The following is a 27,238-nucleotide window of genomic DNA, read 5'->3' as shown; positions in this document are numbered from 1 at the left end:
TAGCGTAGAATACCGGGTTATCCGACGATGGTGTCGCCATCTTGTGACGCTTCGTGCAACCATAGTCGTGGACACGTTTGTTTTCGCCTAGTGTTTTAGAGGAAAAAAAATTATTGAAAAGGTAACTCATTCGTAATAATGCCGCGGCAAGGCATTTACACCAGAAGTGGAACGCACGATGTTTCTGAAATAACAATTTTTTGCTTGCCTGCTTCATCTTCTTCCCGCTAGATGGCGTCACCTATCCAGCCTGTCGGGGTATTTATGTCAAGGCTTCTCACGTTTTTACCGCTTCGGTATTCTAATTCTAGGTCACTCTAGTGACTCTAGCCGCTGAAACAAAGTGATCGCAATTACCGCTCGCACTTCGGCCTTTTTTCACTCGGCGGCTGGAGCCTCGGCAAAGCGGGTATCGCGAGTAGCCGCGAACGAATGTGGATTTTCGAGATAGGGCCGTAAACGTAAAGCCAATCCGGAGAGTAGTTCACGTTCCGTAAAGGCCCGCGTATGCGCAAATTCGTTCCGGCAACTCGTAACGCGGTAACGTAAAGCTAAAAGCCCACAATACAAGCTAAAATCGCCCAATAAAAGGCATGGTTGCACTAGAACGCCAGCACCTGAAGCTGTTGTCGTCGCAAGTCAAATGGCGTGTTTGCGTATAACATTTGGCATAAATATATAGCCTGAGAGTGTGGCAATAAAATGCGAAGCTTCGCGAGACTCCGTGTATACTTCGCGACAAACAAGCGGTTGAGAGAAGTACACAATTGATAGACTTTACATTTGCGGTTTTATGCTGACAACGAGACTGACAGCGAGCTAACGCCGCTGCCTCCCCTACCCCCTCATCTCTACCTTGTCACTGGCTGATTTTGGCGGGAGGACAGTTATCGCAATCGGGTCCGGTAGTTTGAATTTGTGTTTAATCTCAGAGCAAACGGACGTTATCAGCTCGGGCGGTGTTGTCTTTTCAAAGGGGAGGCGACTCTTCCGCAAAAAATAATATTATTAATATTGATATTAATAATAACAATGATAATAAAGAAGAAGAAAACACACCTCCGAGCAAAAAAGAAAAAAAGAAAAAAACTGGCCTTTTAGCTAGCGCAAAGGGAGCACGGCAAAGCCTGTGTTTTCGCGAGAGACTCATTGCCTTGACGTTTTCAGATGTATACATTGTTACCTTCTATTCTCTTTCGAACATCACCACTGGTTCTGCACGCCTATACTCATTTCACTAACATGTCAGAACGCGCAACGACCCGTCGGTACCTATATAACCCCGTCTCCTTTCAGACGGCGCCGTAGCGTTTGGTGGCGCAGTGGTTAGCGTGCGCGCATGGTGATTAAGTGGTCGCGAGTTCGAATCCTGTGTGTTTGTTGCAAATTTTCTGAAATTTCTTTCTGAACGAGGTGTCTGTGTATCATTTGTACATCCAAACAAATATGTGTATAAACCTCAATGTACTCTAGAAGTCAATCAAAAACGAATTTTTTTTTTCGGCCCAAGAAGAAACTAAGGAGTAACGGGAAGGAGCATCCGTTGCTCCCTTGAGGAGCATCAGAAAGGAGTAACAGTTGGTCCTCAAGGAGAGCAACGGTTCCTCCCCTTGCCGTTGCTCCTTTTAGGAGAGTAATGGGAGTGGCAAAGCACTTGCTCCCTCAAAGGAGGAACCCCTACACCCCCGTTGCTCTCTTTTGGCTTAGAGTGTACTTCTCAAAAATTACAATGATTTATAGCGTAGTGGGTTCCTCGCAAGTGCACTTGTATTGGTTGCCAAGGGAGCCCATAAGCGCATGATCCATGATCCATGATCCACATGATCCATGATCCATGAAGCGCATGACTTCCTCGGGGTCTCAGTAAAATTACAATGATTTATAGCGTAGTGGGTTCCTCGCAAGTGCACTTGAATTAGTTGCCAAGGAAGCCGATAAGCGCATGATCCATTTCCTCAGGGTCTCAGTGAAGTTCTTCTCCCCCCCCCCCCCCCCGTCTCTCTCCCACGTCAACGTATGTTATAGCATGACGCGAAAGGGAAATAGCGACCGGGCGTCACCCAATGCAAATTACATAACTGGTGGGCCGTTTAAAACTTTCAACCCATTACAAAGGGCTGAGCCATAATTCTTCGTCATCAGTGGTCGCGTCAACAAAGTGCACATAATGCCCTACAGACGTGTAGCTGGTGCCTCGCTTCTCCACAGAATGACGAATAATGGCTTAGTAGGTGCTTCCAAACTTCACAAAAATTGTGATTTATGGCGTTGTGGGTACCTTTCTAGTGTACTTGTATTGTAGCCCCAAGAGAGCTTACAGCGGGCTCTAGAAACGCCGCTCTTCCAGCTTTCGCTGTGACTGTGCTGCGGTGTCAGCGCAAGCCTGGCGTATTTTTGTCCCGGAAGAGAGCTTTTCTCCTCTTTTTTTAAAGAAATACCTGCCTGTAGCGCAGTAAACTGTACGAATCGACTGGAAAAGTCGTCAGGGAAGACATTTCACGTGTAAGTACCTCAAAGTTGCATTACTTTTTACGCATTTTGTACGTTGCAGCACTCCGCGATATTCAGACGGTGTCGGCACGGCGTCTGTCATCTTTCGTGTAGCGTTCGTCGGCATTTAGAGTGAGGCCTAATCGCAGAGTTTGAAAAAATAAAAAATAAAAACGATCATAACAACAGCTGCCACCCGAGAATATTTAAATTGCGCGACTGAGACGGACAGAAGACGCCAGCTTCCGGGACAAACAGGGGACCTTCCGGTGGCTTCACAAGCGCCCGCCTCGCAGAGCGGGGATGCGCCATCCAGCCTTTTTAATGGAAGTCAGTGCATGGAACCAGCCGGGTGGCCCGAGGTCTCCCCTGCGTCTATTCAGGACTCAAATAAAGTTTGCATCATCATCATCATGCTTCCTACAATAAAGCTCTTCGCTTACGCATCACTTATGCAACTGTGAAATGACAATTCGCGTGGAGATATTTCGCACTGTAGCTCCAAGATTTGTCAGTTATCGGAACCTTGATATCATTCACTAGAACAAAAAAGTCACAGTTTCGCCGCAAGGGCGAAGCAATGAATGCGATAGCAAGAAAAGCGGCCCGTGATGGACGCGCTGCGACTACCGTGCGTCCATCACTACCCGGCAGCTACTAGACAGTTTTAATTTCACGTACGTAGGGACTGCTCATACTCAAACGTGAAAAGTACACGTACGTTACGTGCACGACATCTGAAACGCTTTTAGCTACACGCACGCGACACGCGGTGAGAGCTACCACGTAGCTCGATCTGCTGAGAATCACGAACACTGCGGTAGTTTGTTCGAGCGCCCGCGCGAGCAGACAGCGGAAGGGCAAAGTTCTCGCTGCGCAAATATAAGAAGAAGCGAGAGCTGGCCGACGCCTTTAAGTGCGCCCGCGCGCTCCTAGCGCCATCTCGCTGGTAATGAAGAAAGGCTTATAAGCGCCTCCGTCTCGGAGGACTGCAAACGGTAAAGGGTGTGTATATAACGCTCGCCGTTAGCTGCCACAGGGATGTGCGCTTTGTGGAGTAATGCTTAGCGCACCGCGCTGCGAATTCAGAGGTCGCTGGTTCGATTCCGCGCTTCGGAAGCATTTTTCTGATTTATTTTTCTTTGGGATATTGATGTATAAATACATACTTATACATATACGTAGCATGACGGCGGCGACGGCGACGGCAAAAATCAGCCGAGACTGTCCATATAATTGCTATCGCTAAGTCACAGTTTCGCCACAAAGGAGACGCAATGAATGTGATAGCAAGAAATTGGAATGTCACACGAAGAACGAGCAGCTTGGGGACCAAGGAGCTTGCGAGCCGCCTGGGCGCATGTACAGAACCCAAGCCACTCTTGGGCTCTATTGCTCGCCTTGGCCCAAGACCCAAAAATCGAAAACTAGCGTGGGTCACCGTGAGACTATGCAGACGCCGCGCGGGCCACGACGCTGTATGGGCTGCGTCTTGATGCCCCGCACAGTCACAGCGAAAGCTGGAAGAGCGTTATTTCTAGAGTCCGTTATAAACTCTCTTGTGGCTACCAATACAAGCACACTAGCAACCCACTACCCACTACGCCACAAATCATAACTTTTGTGATATTGCGAAGAACCCACCACGATATTATTCGTCATTCTGTGGAGAAGCGAGGTACCATCTGTAAGGCATTATGTGCACTTTGTTGATGCGATGGTTGTTGATGATGACTGATAAAAAAATATGGCTGAGCCTTTTGTAATGGGTTGGAAGGCTTAAACGACCCCTTATCTATGTAATTCGCATTGTGTGACGCCCGGTCGTTACTTAACTCTCCCACCACGCTTCATAACATACGTTAAAGTGTAAACGAAACAGAGAGAGAGAATTAACTTTATTGAGACCCTGAGGAAATGGATCATGGAAGCCTTATTGGTCTCCTTGGCAACCAATAGAAGTGCACTTGCGAGGAACCCACCACGCTATAAATCATAATTTTTGTGAAGTAAGGAAGCAGCGACTATGCAATTTTTTGTCATTCTGAGGAGAACCGTGGTACCCGCTGAACACCCGTAAGGCATTATGTGCACTTGGTTGATACTCTGGCTGATGACAATGAAGAATTATGGCAGATGACTTTGTAATGGGTTGGAAGCATTTAAAAGTCCACTCTGCGCGATTCGCATTGTGTGACGCCTGGTTACAGAATTCACGTTGTGTGACGCCTGGTTGTTATTTTACTCTTATACCACGCAACATTACATATGTTATTTTGGTCCTTCCCGATATGAAGCCTGTATAGGGCCTTTTTGCGCAGCTCTTCCAAGCACCGGCATGGCTCTGAGGTAGAATACTGGGCTCCCACGCAGAGGGCCGAGGTTCGAACCTCGTTTGATCCTGGATACTTTTTCTTTCCATCCTGGACGCTTAAAGCTTAACAATGTCTTTTAGCTCAACCCAGCACATGCGTAGCACTGACGTTCTTTCAAAAGCACATCTACCTGGAAGTTTACGTAGACACTGTTGGCATAGACAGAAGCTTAACAAACTTTTTTTTTCATTTTCTGCCGCGTCGGCAAAGTACTCTCCGCGCATTGTTTGAAATTTCGCTGTGATAATTGGTTATCATTCAGAGGTTTATTGGCCGACTCAATAAATCAGGAGAAAGCGGAATGAGACGGATCACAACAGAGGAGACAGAAAGGGAGATTAGTTAGATCATAATTAGTGGTTTGCTACCCTGCACAATAAAGAGGATCGGGGAGTTTAAAAGTCAAGGGTGCAAAAGGAAAGCGATTGAGGGAGTCGCAGTGGTGCGGTATCCGACACCAGTCGTCATTCGTGATACACACAATCCGTGTAAAGCCCCTTGTTCAATCTGTGCCCTGTAAATATTTATACATCGTCATCATCAGCCAGTCTACGCCCACTGCACGGCAAAGGCCTCTCCCATGTCCGCCAATCAACCCGGTCCTGTGCTTTCTGCTACCACGTTATATCTACAAACTTCTTAATGTCATCTACCCACCTAATTTTCTGTCTCCCCCTCACGCGTTTGCCATCTCTTGGAATCCAGTCAGTTACCCTTAATGACCACTGGGTATCCTGCCGACGTGATCCGTGCCCAGCCCATATCGATTTCTTCTTCTTGATTTCAACTAAGATATCCTTAACCCCCGTTTGTTCCCTGACCCACTCTGCTCTCTTCCTGTCTCTTAAGGTTACACCTATCATTTTACTTTCCAAGTATTTATACAATGCCTTCGTAACTCACAGCTTCGCCGACTTCTGAGGACTACTTTCCAGAATGGTTTCTACTGACATGCATCTGTGGTCAAGGCAAGTTAGAGCAATCGCCAGAGGTTGTCTCTGCCCCTCCACGTACTGTAGCGAGGACAGCCGCATAAACCGTTTCGTAGGGTCTCTTCTCTACAACAGCGATCACAACAAACGCTGCCTGACTTCAGTCAAACCACTTTGCGAAATTTACCCAAAGCCATAACAGAGAAAACATAGTTACCTCTATTAGGCTGAGTCCAGTTCGCATGGGAAAACGTAGCGAAGTGTTTTGGCTATTTGATATATTTACTATGCAGAGAGTAATTTTCACTTCGAGCAATATGAGTTTCCTAGTAGCATCAGGCATTCCTAGTGGTATAAACTTTCCCTTACCATCTCGTAGAGCTCACTGAGTAGCATTATTAGAGCGCGCGTCGCCTAACATGCTCCGGTGACTTGGAGCGCACTCAGTCGCCGCATAGTATCCTTTGTGAATTGATGTACGAGGTATGCAATCTCGACCAAGAGTTTTTCGTATGATGAACGATGCCCATGAGTCACTGAACATCGACTAACGTTTACGTTGGTCCGAAAGCGCTCTAGGCATCGATGTCGTTGGGCGATCTGTCTTGAAGCTAACTCTCGCTGCGACTAACAATGCACCAGGTGAAGACTATACAGGGTTATTGAACCATCAGTATAAATATGGACCATCAGTATAAATACAAAACTGAACACACGAACGCGTGGCAAACAGCCTCGTTACCGCACACGTAGCGCGGCGCTGTGGCAAAATGCAAAAATAAAAGGAGAGAGCGGTGCGTTTCTGTTTACTGCCTGCACCACTTCTTGTAGTGTTCCTGCTTTTTTATTACTTTATATGCTGTTGTGGCAGACGAAGCTGTGATGACAACAATTCTTATCAAAAGAAATCATTGCTCTCTGAAATGTCCCAGCAGCAGATATCAAGAAGAAAGCGCAAAATAAAGAGACATTCGTGACGGGATTGTTAGCAGCAGAAGGGACGTCACCACTCTCTCCTTTCAATTTCAGATTTGCTAGTGATGCCAAGCTTTTGCTACAGGTGCTAAGCTTTCGCTAGTGGTATTAAGTATGGTGAGTCTTGGCTATCCTTGCCCGGTTTCGGTTGGTTCCACACGCTAGGTACATGTGACGTGGTTTTGGCGGGAACATGTCCCGTGACTAGGTTTTACGCGGTGCTGTGATTTTAGTCACGTGACTAAGTGTCGCGTGCGGTCGCGTGATGTTTAATCACGTGACTAGTTGTGTCGTGATGTAACGTGACTGCAGTCACGTGACTATATGTTAGGTGATTTTAGTCACATGACTAGCTGTTACGTTGTTTTGGAGGGAACATGTCAGGTGACTAGCTGTCACGGAATTTTCAGTCACGTGACTAGTTGTCACGTGACGTGATGGAATTTACGGAATGACGTTACGTGATGTAACGTAATTTTTAGTCAGGTAACATACTCGCCCTTCATAATTAATGCATTACACGGCATGTCGAGTGGGAGCGAAGCGGCAAATGAAGAGGCGGACGAATCGAGCGCGTGCCAGTTCATTTTTATTCGCGCTTTACAAAATTTTTGCAAAAAACAAACAGCTTTAACAGCTGCGCTGTTAAAACGTCATAGTTCTCTAATGGTAAAACTCCAAAGTAGATTTACTTCGCCAATAGGGTGAACGGCTATATGCGTAACAAGCCGTTGTATGTTTTCTTGTGGGCGGAAAGACCAATATTAATCCAAAATTTCTTAACTGAGTCGTTTTTCACCTCATTGTATTTCCATAACCAAAACAATTGTCAGCACATCGCCCAGTGTTAAACCTCGGTGGGTAGCAAGAGGATGAATCTAGCAATACCCTGCATGGCCCTATGAATGCCTATAGGGGTAATTGGCGATTTTATACATGTATTTGTATTTTATAACTTGGAATGAAAATAGATTTCCAGAGCACGCGATCGCTTTCACTGTCGGCGCGAGCCCATTAATCTACCGACCGCCCTAAATGCAGAAAATACAGTCTGATTCTTAAATTCAAAGGGAAAGCGGTGCACGTGAAGCCTTCTAAATGCGAAGCATTTCTTAGCGAATGAAACGCATTTTAAATCTATCTATCTATCTATCTATCTATCTATCTATCTATCTATCTATCTATCTATCTATCTATCTATCTATCTATCTATCTATCTATCTATCTATCTATCTATCTATCTATGTATCTATCTACGATAAAATGACATGAATTTACGGCGAACAAAAATGGCAGGTCACAACATAAAAATTTTGAGACGCATGTCATGCAAACAATCAGCTTGTCTCCATCGTATTTATGGTTTCGTGTCCGTTTCCTTAAGAAATTGTGTGCCAACGTTTGCATAGCACGACATGGACGTATGAGGAAGCGAACAATTTTACGACGTACTTACATGAGGCATCTCATGTAAAGCATGATTTGTCGCATGCGTTTTTGAGGTCTGTCAAGTCATGCACGGACCACCACCGGTCAAGTCATGCACTAGCGGTGGTTCGTGCGTCGCACTTTGGTGCTCGCTGTTCGCCGCTGTTGCTGGTCGCGATGTCTTGCTTTAGTGCAGTACCGACTAATTACGCAAGGTAGTCCCCCGCCTCGACTCTGACATGGCGCTGGCAGTGGCTGCCAATTTCCACGCTTACCGCGTTTCGCCATAAATTGCGATCATTGTAAGTCGACCTACATGAACCGTGGACTACCGACTGACCCACTTGTGTGTTCTTAAGCAGTTAGTGTTGGTGATTGTGTTACGCTGTCGTCATGTGAAGTTTCACCGCCCTCACGGATAAATAACGGAACATTTCGGATGCAAACGCCATGAAGCACCTTAGGTACACGTAAATGGCTCGATGCTCTTAATAGTGGAAAAACCTAAAATGTATGCGTATAATGCTAGGCCAATATAAACATCGCACTGCTATATACGGCGTCTTCTTTATAATATCTTCGTGAAGAAAATGAAAGACGTTTTTTTGTTTTATTTATCACGTAGAAAATGCGGACTAAGTTTTGGGACAATAAATACCGGTAGCGCTCATGCAGTTTGGCCCTGTATGCTTCGATTCATTTTCGAGATAATTCCGCGAGTATACCTTTGTTTGACTCTACCAAATGAGCTCCTATCTTGCGTCGGTAACTTTACCAGTGAAGGCTTTGAATGGCAAACGCTGTTCCGGAAGGCAACGCAGACCTTGCACAGTTTTCCAAATGTGAGAACGTGGCTTGCGGGGGTCTAGGGGCTGGCAAAACCTTGTCCGATGTTCCGACGCTAATGTATCCATGCGACGCGAAATCTTCTTTAGTATCCTCCTGGTTACCCGAAGGTCGTGGATTGATTTCAAAGAACTCTCACTCTTTGAAGGGCGGCAAGACATCGATGTCGCAGAATATTTCTGTGCGTGGATCGTCAACCAAGCGACTCGTCCAGATTCTCCAGCCCGAGATGACATCCCCCATTCCCGCGACTGCGGAATGGACCTCTCTATTACAATGGGGGAGCTCGAGGTGGCACTATCTCTCTGCAGGCGTTCTACCTCTCGAGGTCCAGATGGTATACCACACCGAGCCTTGTGAAACCTCGGAGAATGCGCAAGGAGAGAATTGTTGAGCCTTTGCAACTCCTCATGGCAGCATGGCAATGTTCCTGACGACTGGAATGTAAGCCGCTCGGTGCCCCTCTTGAAGCAGGGCAAATCCCCACTCGAACTCGCCTCGTACCGCCCAATAGCACTGGCCAGCTGCGCAGGAAAGACGATGGAATGAATGATGCATGACCGCCTAGAGTTTTATCTTGAACACCACAAGATTTGTCCGAATTCCATGGCTGGTTTTCGACGTGACCGCTCTTCCATCGACAATGTATTCGTATGTTCAGCGCGAAAAGTCCCGTAAGTGACTGTCTGCAGCTATGCTCTTGGATGTGAAAGGCGCATGCGATAACGTATTACATAAGGCCATTCTCGATGCTCTTTCGGCGGTTGGCCTCGGTGGTCGATTTTTTTGCGGATTGCAGGTTACCTGGCTGCAAGGTCATTCTTTGTGTTAACAGACGATGTCCAGCTACACGATGCTATACTTCCAGCGGCGTTCCTCAAGACGGAGTTCTCAGCCCGACACTATTCAACCTCTCACTTTTTGGTCTTGCTAACTACTTGCCAACTACCATCAAGATTTCATAATACACAGACATCTGTGTCTGGACTTCGGCAGTCACACGTCGTCAGATACGTGCGCGGCTTCAAAGGGCAGTAACTTTGACAGCAAGCTACCTGTGTGAACAATGTCTCAGCGTATCAGCAGAAAAAAGGCGCGCTCGTGGCATTCACTCGCAAACTAATGACGCCTTATATCATCTCAATCAACGGGCGGCCCATTTCTTATGCCATTACTCACAGGTTTCTTGGCGTAATCATTGACAGGGACCTCTGTAGGAGCCTGCACGTGGCTTACATAAAATAGCGCCTGACAGCAATTTCCCAGTTGTTCAAGTTCTTGGCAGGAAAGACGTAGGGGATGTCAGTAGACGCCACGCTCTCTCTCGATTTTCCGAGATATAGCCGGCCCGTGCTTAGCAATGCTTGCAAGACTAATAATCGTGTTCTGCAGGCAGTACAAGCTCAAGCACTCAAAGAGTGCCTTGGTTTGCCAAGATGTACGTCAGCAGAGGTAACTATTGCAATTGCTCGTGACCATCCAATGCAAACTCACATTACGTTGGATGTTCTGAGAATGCACGTCAGACATGTTGCACGTGCCCCCAGTCATCATCTTGCAGCACTGCGTTCAGACAGGCGCCAAGCATCATTCTATAAAATATCGTCAAGTACAGCGACAATCTTCCCTCGGGCTTCACCACTGCATCTAAACCACCAATGTCCCCTTGGTGTTTCGACACACAGTTCATCTTAGTGCACCAGGGATCTGGAAAAAACAACTGTCTCTGCTTCTTTCGCACGAGAGGTATGTGGACAGTGAACATATTGTCGCGGTAATAAAATGAAAGTAGATAACAGCACGGCTTTCAGCAGAGCAGTCCAGCTCGAGCCGAACGTACTCGTCCCCTTCCACCAACCGCCAATCCTCCGCCACGCCCAAATAATGGCGAAACTGTAGCGCACAACAGCCAGAGACCCACTGTATTCGCGTGTCATTACGCCCCCTCTAAAAGAGCATCGGTTCGATGCTTTTGAAGTTGTAACGGCAAGAGCAAGTCTCCAGCGTGAGTAATAGGGCTTCATCCTAGTCACGTGGACGATGTCCGTTGCGCTGCACTGCGAGAGGATCGTGTGCTGCTCTCGGGAATAACGCGGACGTCGCTGAGGCGTTCGATAACTCTGTAAGGCCAGAGTTAACGACGCAGGAGTTTCTCCGACTTGCCGCGTTGGCCGACGGGACTCCATATCCATACTTTTCCTCCGGGTTGGTACGTCACTTTTCTATGACGAAGATTGTATCGATGAGCGTCGTAGTGTTGCTGAGAGCGAATGCGGAAACGAGCTAGCTGACGAGCTTCTTAGGCACGCTGAGCATACTCAGCAGCATTTTCTGCGGTGGTCACAAATTCGCCAGGTAGAAGCATGACGTCCAACATCGTGGTAACCTAGCGGCCGCGAAACAAGCGGAGAGGAGTGAATCCTGTGGTCTCCTGGTCGGCGGTGTTATAGGCGAACGTTACAAAAATTGTAGCACGCTGTCCCAATTCTTGTGATCTACGTCTACATACATGGAGAGCATGTCAGCAATGGTTTTGTTTAGCCGTTCTGTGAGGCCGTCGGCTTGCGGCTAGCATGCAGTCGTCCGGCGGTAAACGGTGCTGCTAAGTGTCATGACTTCTCGCAGCTGTTGAAGGCCGTGCCTCTGTCGGTAATAACCACGGCTGGTGCGCCATGACGAAGGATGACAGCGTGAATGAAGAAGTCGGCAACACCTCCGGCGGTGGCTCTTTGAAGTGGCCGTGTTTCGCAGTAACAGGTTAAATAATCCCTCGCAACTACTATCCAGTGTTACCAGTCGAAGATCGGGAAATTGACCAAGCAAGTCCATGCTCTTTGCTGAAAAGGCGCTCGTGGTGGTTCAACGGGTTGTAAGAAGCCAGCAGCTTTAATGGGCGGAGTCTTGCGCCGCTGGCAGTCTCGGCAGGTTTTAACGTAGTGCTTGGCGGTGCGGGAGAGCTTAGTCCAGTAGTATTTGTGGCGGATACACGCGAGAGTACGCGTGAACACCAGATGTCCAGAAGACGGTTCGTTGTGACGCGCAGTGAGGATCTCTTCTCGCATCGTATATGTTAATACCAGAAGATCGGCTTGATCACTAGGGTGATAGCTTTGCTTGTATAAGATGTTGCGGAGAAGAAACGTCGAAATCGTGCGCCTGAACATCCGTGGTGGACGCGTAAGCTGTCCCTCAAGGAAGTCGATGAGAGGACGAAGCTCAAGGTCATCACGCTGTCGCTGAGCCAAGTCAAGCGCTGTGACGCCGCAGAGGAAACTGTCATCGTCCGTTAGGTCAGGCGGAGTCTTTTCGACGGGGCCGCGTTACAGACAGGTAATATTGGTCTGCTTGCGTCCCGACTTATAGACAACAGTAACATCGAACTCTTGGAGGCGAAGACTCTATCGGGCGAGGCTGCCTGAAGGGTGTTTGAGGCCTCCAAGCCAACACAAAGAATGCTGGTCGGTGACTACTTTGAAAGGTCGCCCGTACAGGTAGGGTCGGAATTTAGCTATGACCCACACGACAGCTAGGCATTCTCAAGGCGCTCGAAGAACAAGAGGAAGAAGACTTCTTTTTCGCGCGAGCGTGCGCATGCTACAGTTGGCTATGCTGTATATGGTTTTGCCTGCGTTAATATAATCATCTAGGCGCTCGAAGAACAAGAGGAAGAAGACTTCCCTTTCGCGCGAGCTGCACCGGTAGCGGTCGCGTCTGTAACTAAGGTTACGCTTACTACGCGGGACTTTGCCCCAGCTTAAGAACAGCGAGCCAGCTCCTAAAATAATCCAGGTGTTGACACTTCGCTCCACGGCACGTCCAGATAATGTTCGGCGCTTTCGGTCTTTATCGGTCCCTTCATCGCAGCGCCCCCCATGAAACTGCGGCCGGCGCATGTACTATGACGACGAGTTGCGTATGTAGAGAACGCAGCGTTAGAACCACGGTGTAAGAAGCTGACACCATGCCGTGGAGGCAGCTGCGGCGTTCGCCGCACGTGACGTTTTACGGTCGCGAAAAACGCGGCATGCGTTTCTAGTTCTAGTTGCTAGCGTGCGCGGAGAAAGCGTGCTAGCGTGCTTTAAATACGTCCGCCTCGTCGCGCTCGGTCCCATAAGTCGCAGCGCCCCCCATGAAAATGCGGCCGGTGCATGTACTATAGCCGAACATTATCTGGACGCGCTCTCCGTCGCGGCGGGGGCGGAGAGTGCCAACACCTTAGTTTTCTTATACCGTGATCCCGTCACATGTACACTGAATGTGACTCCTCTGGCAATAACTTGGCAAATAGTTTTGAATTTGCGCCCTCCTTCACTTCGCACTAGTTGTACAGCGTAAGGTAACAACTTACTCTGTGTAGGTCAAGGATGGTTTTGCGTTCGCAAGCGTAGGAATCTTTTCCATGTATTCGTAACAAAACCTGTTATGACCTTTCATTAATTCGGGCCAGCCGTGCCAGCTGCGCGTCGATGGCAATTAGTTGTATGGTGCGAGTTCATGCATCCAATAACTACCACATCCCAAAGGAAATGCAATGTAACAAAATTTAGGTTCTTTAGCGGAGCTTAACGGATATAATGGCGCATGCTCGTTTAACTTATTGTGATGACAAGCCTGTGTGGAATATAGATTTTCAGTAGACTTTGAGGACGCTTTATGTAACATAAACGTTTAGACTATGTGAACACGCACACAGTCCGCTAGGACGTTGTTGGTGACCGTCTTGCCTTCCATTGTATGCTAAGAGGCAAGCGCAAGGGCGCACGCGCCTTACTCCTACGGGATCAGGCCAGGTGACTGCTGGCCTGTCCGAACGCGTCGTTTAAAGCTAATGCCGAACAAGTGGTGAGTAGCGGAGGAAGAATAGTAGGGCGCGATGCAAGCGTCGTTACGAGAGTACAGCGAGAAGCGCACGCTGCGCTTCTAACGCGTGCGTGACGAAAGAACAGCGGAGCGTACGCGAGAGCAGCAGGCGTCAGCGGGCGCCACTACGAGAATGGAGGAAGCGGCACACGCCATATGCGCAGCGACTGACGTCACCCTTTCCATTGCTCTCAACCGAGATGAAGAGTACAGTACACTACTGTCGTACGTGTACCTACCCCCCCAATCCGCCTCTTTGAAGCTCTTCTTGCAGACAAGCTGTAGACAGGACACGGACAATTCAGACCCTTAGCTAATCCTAATTAGGTAGTCACGTGGTCAGTACACTCCTTCCTAGACCAACACCTGGGCACTACGTTCCCACCAAACGTCACTTTCTTATGTTTCCCATAGCGGCGTATAAACATTTTTCTGTGTTTTCAGGGCGTAATCAGCATTTTACAGCAAGGCTGTCAAAAGGGCCCTTGAACCACCCAGTTGTCGCAGTTTAGTTGTGGTGTTGTAGCTGTGAACGAGTCTACAACAAACGCTGGTGGAGTTACACGAGGTTGCTCGTTTTGCTCTTTCCTTCGTTAGGCTGCGTTCGACGGCTCCTCTGTCCACCTCTCCGAGTGCCCTTCTTCAACGTTCGAGGTGGAGTTGAGTGAAAACGCAAGAACCGCGCGCATTTGCTTGAAGAAACTGGTTCTTGTTCGCCCACTCACAGCGTATGTTGCTCGCGATGTCACCTAATCAGACAAGTGACGTCACGACGGCCGTTGCCGATAACGGAAATGCGCGGAAAGGAGCACGCAAGCGTCTGTTGGTGGCTTAGGGGCCCTTCAACTGTATGGAAAGAAAGCAATAGCGCGAATTTACATGTTTCGTGCATCATTAGTGAACAAGCCCGGCCTTCCGTGACAAAATAAATCTGATTCTTTCTGGCGAGACGCGACGTTTTTGTGAAAATACGTGGTCAAGAACCGTGGCCAAGTGGCGCTTCCAATCATGACCTACAGCGTACACATTTCAGCTCCGCAAAGTTTTCTGTAACTATGTTGGTTGGTGATTTGTCGGATGTGTTATTGTCTGTTGTTTTCTGTTGAAACACACGCTGTGTTGCCATATATTGTGGGGTGCCACGTGGGCTGGCGATGTCCTCTTGTATAGCTGATCCATAACAAGGCATTCGCCAAAGTAGATGGATGGATGGATGGATGGATGGATGGATGGATGGATGGATGAACGATTTTTATTGAGGTCCAGTAGGTCATGCTAGTTTCCTGACACTTCAAACTTAGAGGCTTCATATTTTGTAAAAAAATCCGCTCTTATGAATCGTGTGAGCGATTCGAATTTGTAGGCGCAAAGAAGACACGGACGAGAAGGGAGACACACACACAGGGCGCCTTCTCGTCTCCCTTCTCGTCCGTGTCTTCTTTGCGCCTACAAATTCGAATCATGCATTACCAACCCGCCCAGTTGCTCACCCTCACGTGTGAGCGACGATTCAGTCATTCGGAGCTGCGTGCGCCCCACTGCTACCGTGAACTAGGACAATGTACAAGCCGCGTCGCGGGGTCAGTGCTGTTCTCAGCAGCGTCATTCCGATGGTGATTAAGTGCGACTGACCGACGGAATCCGTTTATATCCACTTTAATAGACCCCAGCTGTGCAACATTGATCGGCAGTCAATCACTCTGCGTTGTCTTTCATTGCCTGTGGGTTGCTTTCACAATCAGCGCATCACAGGCCACCTCGAAATCGCTTGTTTTTTTACATTGTTGATAGGTGGCAGCACACTGTAAGAGATATTCATATTGTTTGGGCTTCTGGACACCAGATGAAGATATTTGCCCACAGTTCTGACAACGAAATGTTCTCCGAGCCTAGACGAGTTTCTCTTATTGAAACATGGTGACGCGCAGAAGTCAAGGGCTGTAGAGGAGGGAAGTCTTCATATTGCTTTGAACAGTGACCTTTACAGCGACCATCTTGACGACGAGAATTTTTCACTGGACGTTGAAGGCTGTGAAAGCACCGACGGTCACACCGACGATGAAGTACACTGCAAACGCAAACTAGCCGAATTGGGAGTTTTAAGGGCTACAATCCTCCTTAATACTACCTTCATCTGGACAGTACTCCCTTAGGGTGTAATGAGGTGGGTGTAATAAAGTTCTGCGTCGTCAATTTTACTTCGTTAGGAATTATGTGGAAGAAAGGAGGTAAATTCACTATCTGACGCCATTCGTCGAATGGAATTCAAGAACAAAAGAACTCCCATCTCATTTCCTCTGGCATGTTTTCTCTATTTTTTTCCGAAGCTTTCCATAATGCCTTCAGTGCTGGCGGGCATGTATGTAGCTGTGCGGGGGAAAGAAGTGAAAGATAGAGGCGGCATGCTTCAGCGCACTAAAAATCCCTTGCACAGATAGCCCAGAGAAAGAGATATACGCGACCCTCCGAACGGCTGGAGAGGAAGCGACGAAGCCCTTTGGCCTTGGTGGCTGCAGCCTACTGCGGCCCGTCCCCGCCAGGTCAAAAGCAAGCCAGACGAGGCGCTACCGAAGTGAAATGGGACAAAGCTTCGCGCCGCATGCGCGCGCGAAGAAAAAAAAAACATAGAAAAAAAGAAACAAACGCGAGGAGGGAGTCGTTCTCGCGGCGGCGCCATCGTCGTAGCTAGGCCGGTTAGGCCTTGTGAACGCCACTTCTCAAGTGATCAGCTGTGTCGGTCGTGTGTGCGCGTTCTGTGCCTGCAGCCTCACTGTGTTCTCGCCGCTGGATGTGATATGCGTGGTTTGATGACAGTGCGACATGCTGCGCTGCGAGTGCGATAATCGCGACGGCCTGTCGACTCAAGCGAGCGTGCCGCTTTGCATTACCAAGCAGATGATGGGCACCCTGCGTGCTCGGCACAGTCAAGAACAAAAATGGTAAGTAATACTGATGTTCTCTCTCTTTGCGAGCCCTTATCGTCGCTTATGCATCTGCAGATGACCTTCTGCACATTGCGTCGCTTGAAAAGTGCAATGAAAAGCAAAAAAAAGAAAAGAAAATCGGCATGTCAAGCTTGCGAAATGCCCGCCAGCGCACCATGAGCGTGGCATGTAACCCATGCCGTACATTACACGCATATCATTCATTGTTTCCATGTTACCAGCTGTCATTTATGTACGTCATACAGTCACGTCACGCTATACCAATCTTGGTATGATATCAAGTTAGAGAACCGGACGCGAGTGCACCAGGCTCCATGCCGTAAATGACATACATGTCGTTATTTTCATGTTACTATATGTCATTTATGTTCGTCGCACAATCACGTCACGTTATATCAATTTAGGTGTATGTCAAGCTAGCGAACCGGCCGCGAGCGCACCATGAGCGTGGCGTGTGTACATGACATGCATGTCATTATTTTCATGTTGCCAGCTGTCATTTATGTTGGACGTACAGTCACACTGCACAATACCAATTTTGGTGTATATGAAGCAGGCGAAACGGCCACTAGCGCCCCCGAGACCATGTTGTCAAAATAACACCATACATGACAAGCGTGTCATGATTTGCACGTTAGAAACTGTCGTTTATGTGTGTCATACACTATTGTGACGCCATACCTATTTTGGTAAATATCAAGTTAACGAAACAGTCGCAAGAGAACCAAGAGGGTGACGTGTAAATCATGTCGTTAATGAAATGCATATCATGATTTTCAAGTTAAGACCCATCATTCATGTTCTTCATGCAGTCGTGTCATGCCACACGAATATTGGCATACATCCCATTATTGAAACAACCACACGAGCTATGAGTCGTAGGCGGCTAGATAGATAAGTAGATCCGTTCAAAGTCGTAGAAGTGTTTAACAAATGCTTCACATTTAAGTCGTTAAACTCAGATAGCAATGATGTGTGATGCATGTTTTGGAACTTCTGTGAATATCACTCATGCTTCATACGACCAGTCAATCGACCCAGGAGTGCGCCCTGATAAAGTTGTTTGCACGATATAATTTTCTTGCCTGCGATAAAGCATGAATGAGGCATGATGCTTTCAGGGAATATGCATTAGAGCAAAAGGCCACGGTTATCACCACGGTTATCACATGATGGAATGTGCATAAAGGACAACTTTGTTTTCGATTTATTCTTTTCTCCAACTTCATTTGTTTGTTTTAATCCTTCCTTATCGTGTTAATTTGCGCATATTGACATGTGACAAGACCGTGCGCTCTCATTTTGCAGCATCTACCTTGGATGCAGTCAACTACCCTGGACATCTTTCTCCCGCCATGCAACTGTGAGAACCCACCGAAGCACAGATTGTCTGGAAGTGAAAAGACATTTCGGCAACAATCTTGCATTGCGCCCTCTGCCCGTCTCCTGAAATAGCATATTACGGTACATAACCACTGTACCTTCATACATATGCATCAAGGAACAGTGAAATAGCATATCAGGGTACATTAACATCATTAGCTTGGATTCATTTAGCTAGAACGAATAAATCATGTTAAAGCTATACAATGACGGCCATATCATGTGACAGACATCTGCTAAGTGCAGTGTGTATTGTGAAGCACATGCGTTTTATGGTATTGAATGAATGGATAAATGTTTATTCCAGCAAAATACAGGAAATGGGCCTCAAGTGAAAAGCGACAATGGTAGCTTGAGAAGTGCACAAGGCCCAGTAGAGCGAAAAGAGAGACAGAGCAGCAGAAACGTGTGCACGTTCAAAGGCAAAACACATATGCATACAAAAACAAACAGGAACGACAAAGCAGAAGAAACGTGCGCATTCAAAGGCAAAACACCTACGCCATCTGCAAAGTGACAAAATCAAAAAGGGTGAACATTTACGCTAGTGAAAACAATGAAAATCAGAAAACAGTGAAAACAGAAAAGAAGGAACAGCCATGCAATGGCGTGGAAGGAATGCAACTTCATTGGTCACGTACCAACAGTGGAATTTTCAAGGTTACATGTGCATATTCTTAGCCAATAGGAGATGTGCAAGGCTAATTTAATCGCATTGATATAAGTCAGCTGTTGAGTCTGTTGAACCCGATTGTTGAATCATCTTGTTTATACCCTCTCGTTAATTTGCTGTTTTGCATGATGTTGCCATGGTTTTCAAGGTCAATACATAGTATCATGACTGTTGACACAATTTGACAAGGTGAAAGCGCTGTTATTTTGCCCAGGCCTTAGTTTAACTCATTAGAAGTGCGCTGTTTATTTTTGCCATGGTTCAGTGCCAAGTTGCCCAATCTTCACTCCTAAACAGAGTAGGTGCAGTTAATCAAGACCTTGCTAACATTCACAACCCTTTTAAAGTGTACTTATAATGATAACTTTACCGACATCAAAAACTACCCACATAATGGTAAACATGGCAAGAGTACACTTCTGGTGGTGTTTCGCATTTTTTACATCCGTTTGTTTTTCGCCCTGTGCACACGAAGTGAAACGCTCACAAGGAAATACTTAGCAGCATCTCAATTTTGTATTTCTTCGTGTTTTGACAAAATGTCTGCAATAAGGACAGTCAAGTGCGAATATTCGGTATAACATTCATTTTTATGTATACAGAAATCTTAGTGGACTTCTTTTTTGTGTAATTTTCAGGAATACACTTCTGGCAAAGCAGCAAGTGTTGCTTGCCCACCAGTCTGTGTTCAAGACAAGTGTATTGTGGGCATGAGTGTCGGCAGGATTTTGTCTTGGGGGTGCAAGGCGGCGTAACGTGTCGGCCTGGTGAGCAGGAGAGCATTGGTGTAGCTTGGGTGGGGTCAAGTGCTGGTGTGTCTTGATGGCGGCAGCTGCCCTTTGTGCAAACCCCTGCCGGCACCCATGATTGTGGGAACACCCTGATGTGCCTCACTTTACACTATGTCGAACAGCTCGTAGATCTTGCCACATTTAGGCCAACACTGGTATTGATGCAGAGTGTTATGCGCAATACTGCATGCAACCTTTCTGATATCGTGTGCATTTGAAAATTTCGCATTGTTTAAAAAGACGCTGAGTGGGCCCAGTGTTATTCAGCAAACATAAGTCTTAACAGGGGCAGTTGGGCGAGTTGGTGTATATTCATAGTTAAAGAGGGTGCAAAAAAATCACAGCACAGAGATATGAAGGGGACAGGATGACGCGCTACTAGCAACTGAAGTTTAATCGAAACCACGGAAAGATGTGAACACAAGGTACGAAAAAATTACAAGACTAAACAATCACACATCCACAGAGGAATGACAGGACAATGCGCTACTAGTAACTGAAGTGTAATCAAAACTACAGGAAGATATAAACACACGACTAAAAAAGTCAAGCACATGTTCAACTTCAGTTGTTAGTAGTGTGTCGTTCCGTCCCCGATTTCGTTTTCACGTTTTCCTTACCTATGAACTGAACTCCTGACTGTTTCACAGTCTCTATATATGTGTGATCAATTTTTATTCATCCTCATGGCATATCAAGTCCTAGGATCCAATGTGCAAAGCGACCTGTCACGATTTACAGGAATTTTTTTTATTTAGTGCCTGTGATTGCCTAATTGCAAGTTGACGTTGCAGCCATGGTGCTTGGATTATTTTCAATGTGGTAATTATGCGTAAGCCATCAAGTGAGGAATTAAGGATGAACTTTTGAGTTACAGATGGCACTAGCTGGCATAAAAACATTGAAGCATGGCTGTACTTGTTATGCATATTAGAAGTATTGGTACATTGCAGTCATGTGATTATGCCGACAAGTTCCCAAGCACACTTCCAGAAATTTACGATGGCTTCCAGGTATCTGTGAGTAAATATGTACAGCAACATATGAAGGCAACCTTTTCATTTTGTGGGCATTGCTGAATGCTTTTATGCGCCTTGGTAGGTGGACCTACAGTCAACACCACAGGTCTATTTTGGTCTTTTTTGTAGGAAACTCAACTCCAAAATCATGTGCGACATGTTTTGATGCCATAGGGCAAACTAATGCAATAAAAAACTGTACAACTGCCTGTCTATACGGTTTCATATTTCCCAAAAGTGATGCTAGCCTTATTGTACTAATTAGTTGCCTTCGTGTGTAGGCTGACACCAAGTTCCTTGGGTAGCTTATTTTTTTGGACTGTACTTACATACTGGCACAGTGAAGTGCACACGTTAGTGCGCATCATGATGAGATTTTACACCCTACTTTCGTATTGCTTTACTGCTGTGAATTATGTATAGTGCTTAGGCTGTACTGTATATGTTGTTCCACGTGTTCAGTTTTGGGAGTAGGTTCTGTGCACGACGATGGAAATATATACCTATATCCTTACATTGACACGAGAACTGCTGCTGTTTTGATTCCAATAAAATGTTGCAACCACTGGTTCTTGTATCTATTGAAGTATGACTACTTGTCGTGCATGCAAATTGAAGAAATGAATTTGTGCTTGCAAAACAAAGGGCTGCCTGCTCAATGTAACTGCTTGTGTTTTATTACCAAACACATTGAACAGATGATTCACAGATTATGACACATTGTAGAAGATAGGCAACAGAAAGTTAGACACAAAGTCGTCACTGTGTTCTAACGTAGATTGGGTGATCTTTTATCAATAGTATCATAATTGAAGGTTGCTGTTGTATAAATAAAGTTTAACGTAGTGTGCAGGTGGACGAGGGAGTGCACATATGATAGTTTTTCCAGTTTTCTGTATGTTTGCTACAGTCCTCGTGTTTCTGTGTTACGATTGTGAAATTCTGAATTGCAAACAAGCCAACCTCTCTGCTGCTGTGGTGAAGTAATTCAACAGAACCATATTTTCTCAAGAACAGCTGTTCCATTGAGGAAGAGGGTAATGCTTTTTTTTAATGGCTACTGCATCATCTGTCTGAGGGGAGGGCCAAGTACACATGGACGTTCACAAGAGAGAAGTGCAAGTACATTAACTTTTTTGTTTTGTGGGAGACCTGTCACTGGTAAACTGGGGAGGTTGTCCTTGACTTTGGGGCATGCGTTAGGCATTCGCGTTAACGCGGTGGCGTGATGCTTACCAATAATAGCTAATTATTAAGAAATGTAGGTAGTATCCGAGTATGAAAGCAAATAAATACTGAATATGCGTTATAGAGAATCACAGAATGCCGTGCTAAAACGTGCATTGCGAATAAGCGCTAACTGCGGAAATAGATAAGCGTTCAGCTGCTCAGAAGTCGCTGCTGCCCCTAGCTGCGTGCAGCTCGCGGCTGTACGCGCGCATTCAACGCACTTTAGGTAGGCGCATTACAATGTCCTTGTAACTCTGGAATTTTCTGCGTGTGTAATTTTCATATGCGAACGCAGGCGGTCCGCGCTAAAGAGTGCATTGCGAATAAGCGCTAATTGCGGAAACAGATTTTTGTTCAGCTGCCCAGAGCGTGCTGCTGCCCCTGCGTGCAGCTCGCCGCAGTACGCGCGCATTAAATGCACTTAATGTAGTTGCGTTACAATGTTCTTCTAAGTCGGGCATCTGCGTGTGTAACTTTCATATGACAACGCAGGCGGTCTTCGAACCGCTCATAACACGCTGCCGCCTCTGGACGCGCGCAGTTCGCGGCTGCAGAAATAACGAAAATTGCTCCACAGCATACGCTCATGGAATGCACATACGTTCGCTCGTCTGAAGATACCTTTGTCACGCTGGTATTCACGAATTTAGCGCGAGCGAAGATGGCACACGTTTATAATTTTTATAGCGGCACGACACGGTGAACCGGAGAATTCGGAGCCGAGGGTGTTTACGTCGATCGGCTCGGCCTGCATGACGCCCCACAAATTATGTATTGACCTTCCGCAAGAGCAAACACACGCCGATGGTACAAGAACAGAAGTTCGAAGTTGTGCCGACGGGTTACCAGCCGCTTTGTGCATACATTGGTACATATATAAGCCCACGAAAAAAGCAAGCTTGCAAGTGGTGGCGCTGTGGTGTAATGGTTATAGTGCTTGCTTTAAGTGCGTGTGGTCGCGAGTTGGATTCCTGTGTCATGCGTACTTGTATGCAAATGTCATGGTTGTGCATAAATACTTTGATGTCCATTTTCTATTATGTCCTAGTGATGAATAGTAGCGGAAATTGGCCGGTAAACGTAATATACTGCCTAAAATATACTTTTTTTTTCATTTCGTGACCGCTCTAGGGCCTCGTATAAAAGGAGGCTTTAACAGCTCTCAAAAGAAGCAGAAAAACTCTCAATGCGCTCTGTTCAAGCCCCCAAAATGGGTTATATAAAAACACTAACTTTACCTCCAAAAGGAGGCTTTAAAAGCTCTCAAAAGAACCAGAAAAACTTCCAATGCGCTCCGTTCAAGCCGCCAAAATGACTTCAATAAAAACACAAATTTACCTCCTTAGTTCCGTCTAATCACTCCCTTAAAGGATGTAAATAAAACCTTCCTTTGTACCTCCTTTTGAAGGGGGTTTTGCGTAGTACCTTTTGGATGCACGTTATGCGCCGAGCCCGAAACTCCCTAAAAGGCTCAAACCCGTTTGCAGTGTATGATGCTGTCAACGCACGAGGAAAGAGTTGCACTTCATGTCCCGTCGTGCTTTAAGGTGTTTTCTTACACCTAAGTCCACTTGAGTCTACTTATTCTAAAATAGTGCTCAGGTCAAAATAAAAGCATACGTAGCGCAAGTCATTGTGGATTTTATAGAGCGCCGCATGCCGCAAACAAACTCGACGAGTGGAAGCAAGCGTTAAAGTGATTAAATGAGCAGTCGCGGCTGCAAACCGCGCCGCTGTGTTGCCAAAGAACTTCGTAAGAACGGCGTTGTTGTGCGACATCGAATTCTTCGACGTTGCTAAAAGCATGCGTGCGCATGCATTTTTTTCGAGATGCATGTTTCGAGGTGCTGATCAAGTGATGCTGATGATGCTGATCGAGAGCAGTGACCAAAATTCTATCTCTAACATCGCAACACCTGGCGCGCCGGCAAGTTTTTATTAAAAGCCTCGTGGCGACAGCGAAAGTGATGGTCTTCGCTGCAGGTCTCATTTCCTCGCGGGTTACGGAACGCAAGATACTTGTATCAAGTAGCGTATGACCCATAGACACAATTCGTGTTATTAAGCATGTCGTTGGATCTTTCCAGCTGATATAGGACAAATTTAAATATTATGTAATACAACTTGAAAGAGTTCTTGATACCTCATAGAGCACAGAAATCGTCACATAATTTGTAGACGCATATGGCTAAACCTAGGTGACGGTGTATTGCGCGTGTTCGCCACGCGCTTGAATATGCACTTAGGAAAATTTGGTCCATGAGTGTCTCTGCGTGCGCGTATGTACACACAGTAGGTAGTCAAACCAAGCTACATGGAACTCGAATAAATTTGGTTAGCATTTATTTAGAACTATTTTCGAACGCAACAATGATTTAACGTCAATAGGAAGATTTACGGCTCTTTGGAACGAAAATATCGGGAACACCGGATATATGGAACATTAGATAGTGCAGAACGCCTCAAGAATTTCGCTTTCCCTGAGAAGAACTTGACTTTTCCTCACGGAAGGGAAACTACCTGCATGTATTTGAGAGAGTGAGCTCTGTGACTGGGTGGGCGCCGTGCAGACCGAGTAGAAACTACCGCTTGGCATCGCGTGTTTTCGCCCATGATTCCTTGTTGTCGTCCGTGTCGGTCCATCGTGTGGGGCCACTGTTCGATTCTCCGCTGCCTTTGCTAACGCAATGGCTGTCGTGAAAAAGAAGAGCCTGGCTGTTTTCCGCAAGGCTGCCGATAGTCAACGCAATCGAACGTAGAGAACGCAATCTGAGGTTGCCGCTGCGTACAGCATCAGGAGAAGTAGGCGGAATATGATACTGGAAAACAAGGCAACATTATGGCGAAGGCGGACCAGTAGTTGCTGGCCTCCGACGGCAACGCATTGCTGCGCATGAAGATTTTGAGGCACTTACATCGATACCGTATTTCCGTGCGTATAACCCGCCCCAGCACATAAGCCGCATCCCCTACCGCAAGCCGCCGAAATATATAAGTAAACGTAGAGTACTGGGCGAGTTGGTATAGGTTCATGTCGAAGCGAAGCGCGAGGAAAACAGGACACAGGTCCCGTGTGTTCTTTACTGTGTCCTGTTTTCCTCGCGCCTTGCTTCGACATGAATATAAATAAATAAATCCCCGCGTACTGTTGTGACACCGCTTTCCTTGCATTATCCTAAAGTCGTGCCATGAAGCCAACTTGAGCATTGAGAATAAGGTAAATTATTTAAAAGAATTATATCGAATTATGTGATATATCGAACTGATTCCCGTTTTCGCGTGACCTCGATATATGTAGGCACGACTGTAAACCACTTTGCTTCCGGAATGGGTTTTACCTTAACTAATAGCCTTATACCTTGCGAAAAAAGTATTTTGACCCGAGCCTATACACGACGGACGCGTGTAAAGCATCCGGGGAAAAAGCTACGCTGCGGCATATGCATTGGGAATGTGCCGGGAAAGTTAATATCACTGCCGGTATTATTATTGTTAATATCGACGCACGGTAGGCAGAGACAAACTCCGAGCTCAATCGTCGCCGCTGCCACCACTGCTACGGATCGCGTTCGTCGGCGTCGCTGCCGCTAGGGGGTGGCCCTCACCAGCGACGAGCTGGCCGACCAGCTCTGGGCCGTCCGTCAAGGTGAAGGTGTTTCCCGGGTCTGAAGTCTTCGAGCCGTCACCTGAGGCACCGCCATCATCGACGGAAGGTGGGACGGGAGAGGGGTTAATCCCCTATTCACTCCACCTCGCCTGATGGGAACTGCCGGACGGACTTTAAATAACGTTTAGTGATTCATTCATTCATAAATCATAATTTCATATCGTGGTGGCTTCAAATCGTCAAAATATCATCATCGCTGAAGAGCCTTTAAACAGTCAAACGCTCATAATTAAGCGTACTAGGCATGCCATTACAGCTTTTGCTCAGATGCATGCAATGGTTGTTGGGAGGAAACAAGGCGCGTGTTCTGCAGCTGAGCAGCTCCTTTTGAGGATTATTTTAAACCCCTCGCTCTTCCAGGGAAGGTTTTAGATGTCAAACATGCATTCACACCCTAAGCCGTAACGGACCATAAGCTGATATGTTTTTGATCTTTTGAGAAACCAAATTGCCTGCCACAAATTTTGAACCATTTCGGTGAGTAACCGTGGGATTATCTGGGGCAGTTTAACTGTTAGTTGAAAGCAATTACTCCATTGGCTTTTACGTTGGCCCTCGTAACATACCACCGAATAACGCACCGTCGACTCGTTTGATGTAACCGAAAGAAGAAAAAAATTCGGCAGATCCCACGCGTTCTGGGAATCGGTTTTATGCGAAGCAGTCAGCAAGTATGCTGTACTTTATGGCTTTGAGCCAAGGGTTACGAGGTGGATCGAAGTGTTTTTGTCAGTGCAGTAGCTATGTGCACATCGTGGGCTTACCAGGCACGTCGACAGCACTGGCCCTTACAGGGTAACTTATGGTGCAACGTAACGTCGGCCCTCACGTTAGAGTACATACGTCAGTATTGTCGAAACTAGGTGCACTTTATGGTGCAATCATGTGAATATCGCACGTAACAATCGTTAATGTATTCCATCGGGGTCGAGCAATGCTTAAATATAGCGTGCTGAATCATAGGAATACAAATGTATTGTTTATTAGACTGCTATAAAAGCGGAGCTAACACTGGAACCACAGACGTGATATGATGCGTGTATCGTGGAGTGCAAATGTAGTGTTTATTGCTTTCTTGTCAAATTGGATAGGCAGCACCACAAACACAATTGACGTTGTACCGACATTACGCCTGCATAGGCTGTTTTTTCAAACCAGTTTATGGGCCTGGCGTGGCTCTGTGGTAGAATACCTGATTGCTACGCAGAATGCTTGGGTTCAATTCCCGCTGGGATCCTAATTCTTATTCTTTCCATTCGTCGGATTAACGCTGCCGATGTCGGTTTTCTTAACGCTCTCTCATTTAAATTACCAATGTGTGTTCTTGCCGCTCCTGGGTAGATGTAAACTGTCAATCACCTGTGGCGCATACTCGTAAACCGCGGCCCGTGCTAAACGGGTATGTCCCACGCGTGTCTGGAGAAGAGTGTTTGACGACGTACGAGGCAGGATTTTCACGTTATTCGTGTCACGAAACGACAGTCATATTCGTCAAATGTTCTTACCCTCCCACGCCAATTTTGGTCTACACCAAGTTATGCAGGCGATCATGAGAGCACCGAGACGTAGGCGGATAGATAGATAGATAGATAGATAGATAGATAGATAGATAGAAAAGCTCAAA

Source organism: Rhipicephalus sanguineus, chromosome 3, assembly GCF_013339695.2.
Source record: "Rhipicephalus sanguineus isolate Rsan-2018 chromosome 3, BIME_Rsan_1.4, whole genome shotgun sequence".
In the NCBI taxonomy this organism is placed as follows: domain Eukaryota; kingdom Metazoa; phylum Arthropoda; class Arachnida; order Ixodida; family Ixodidae; genus Rhipicephalus; species Rhipicephalus sanguineus.
The sequence above is the reverse complement of the archived record's forward strand: the minus strand, read 5'-3'. Positions refer to the sequence as shown.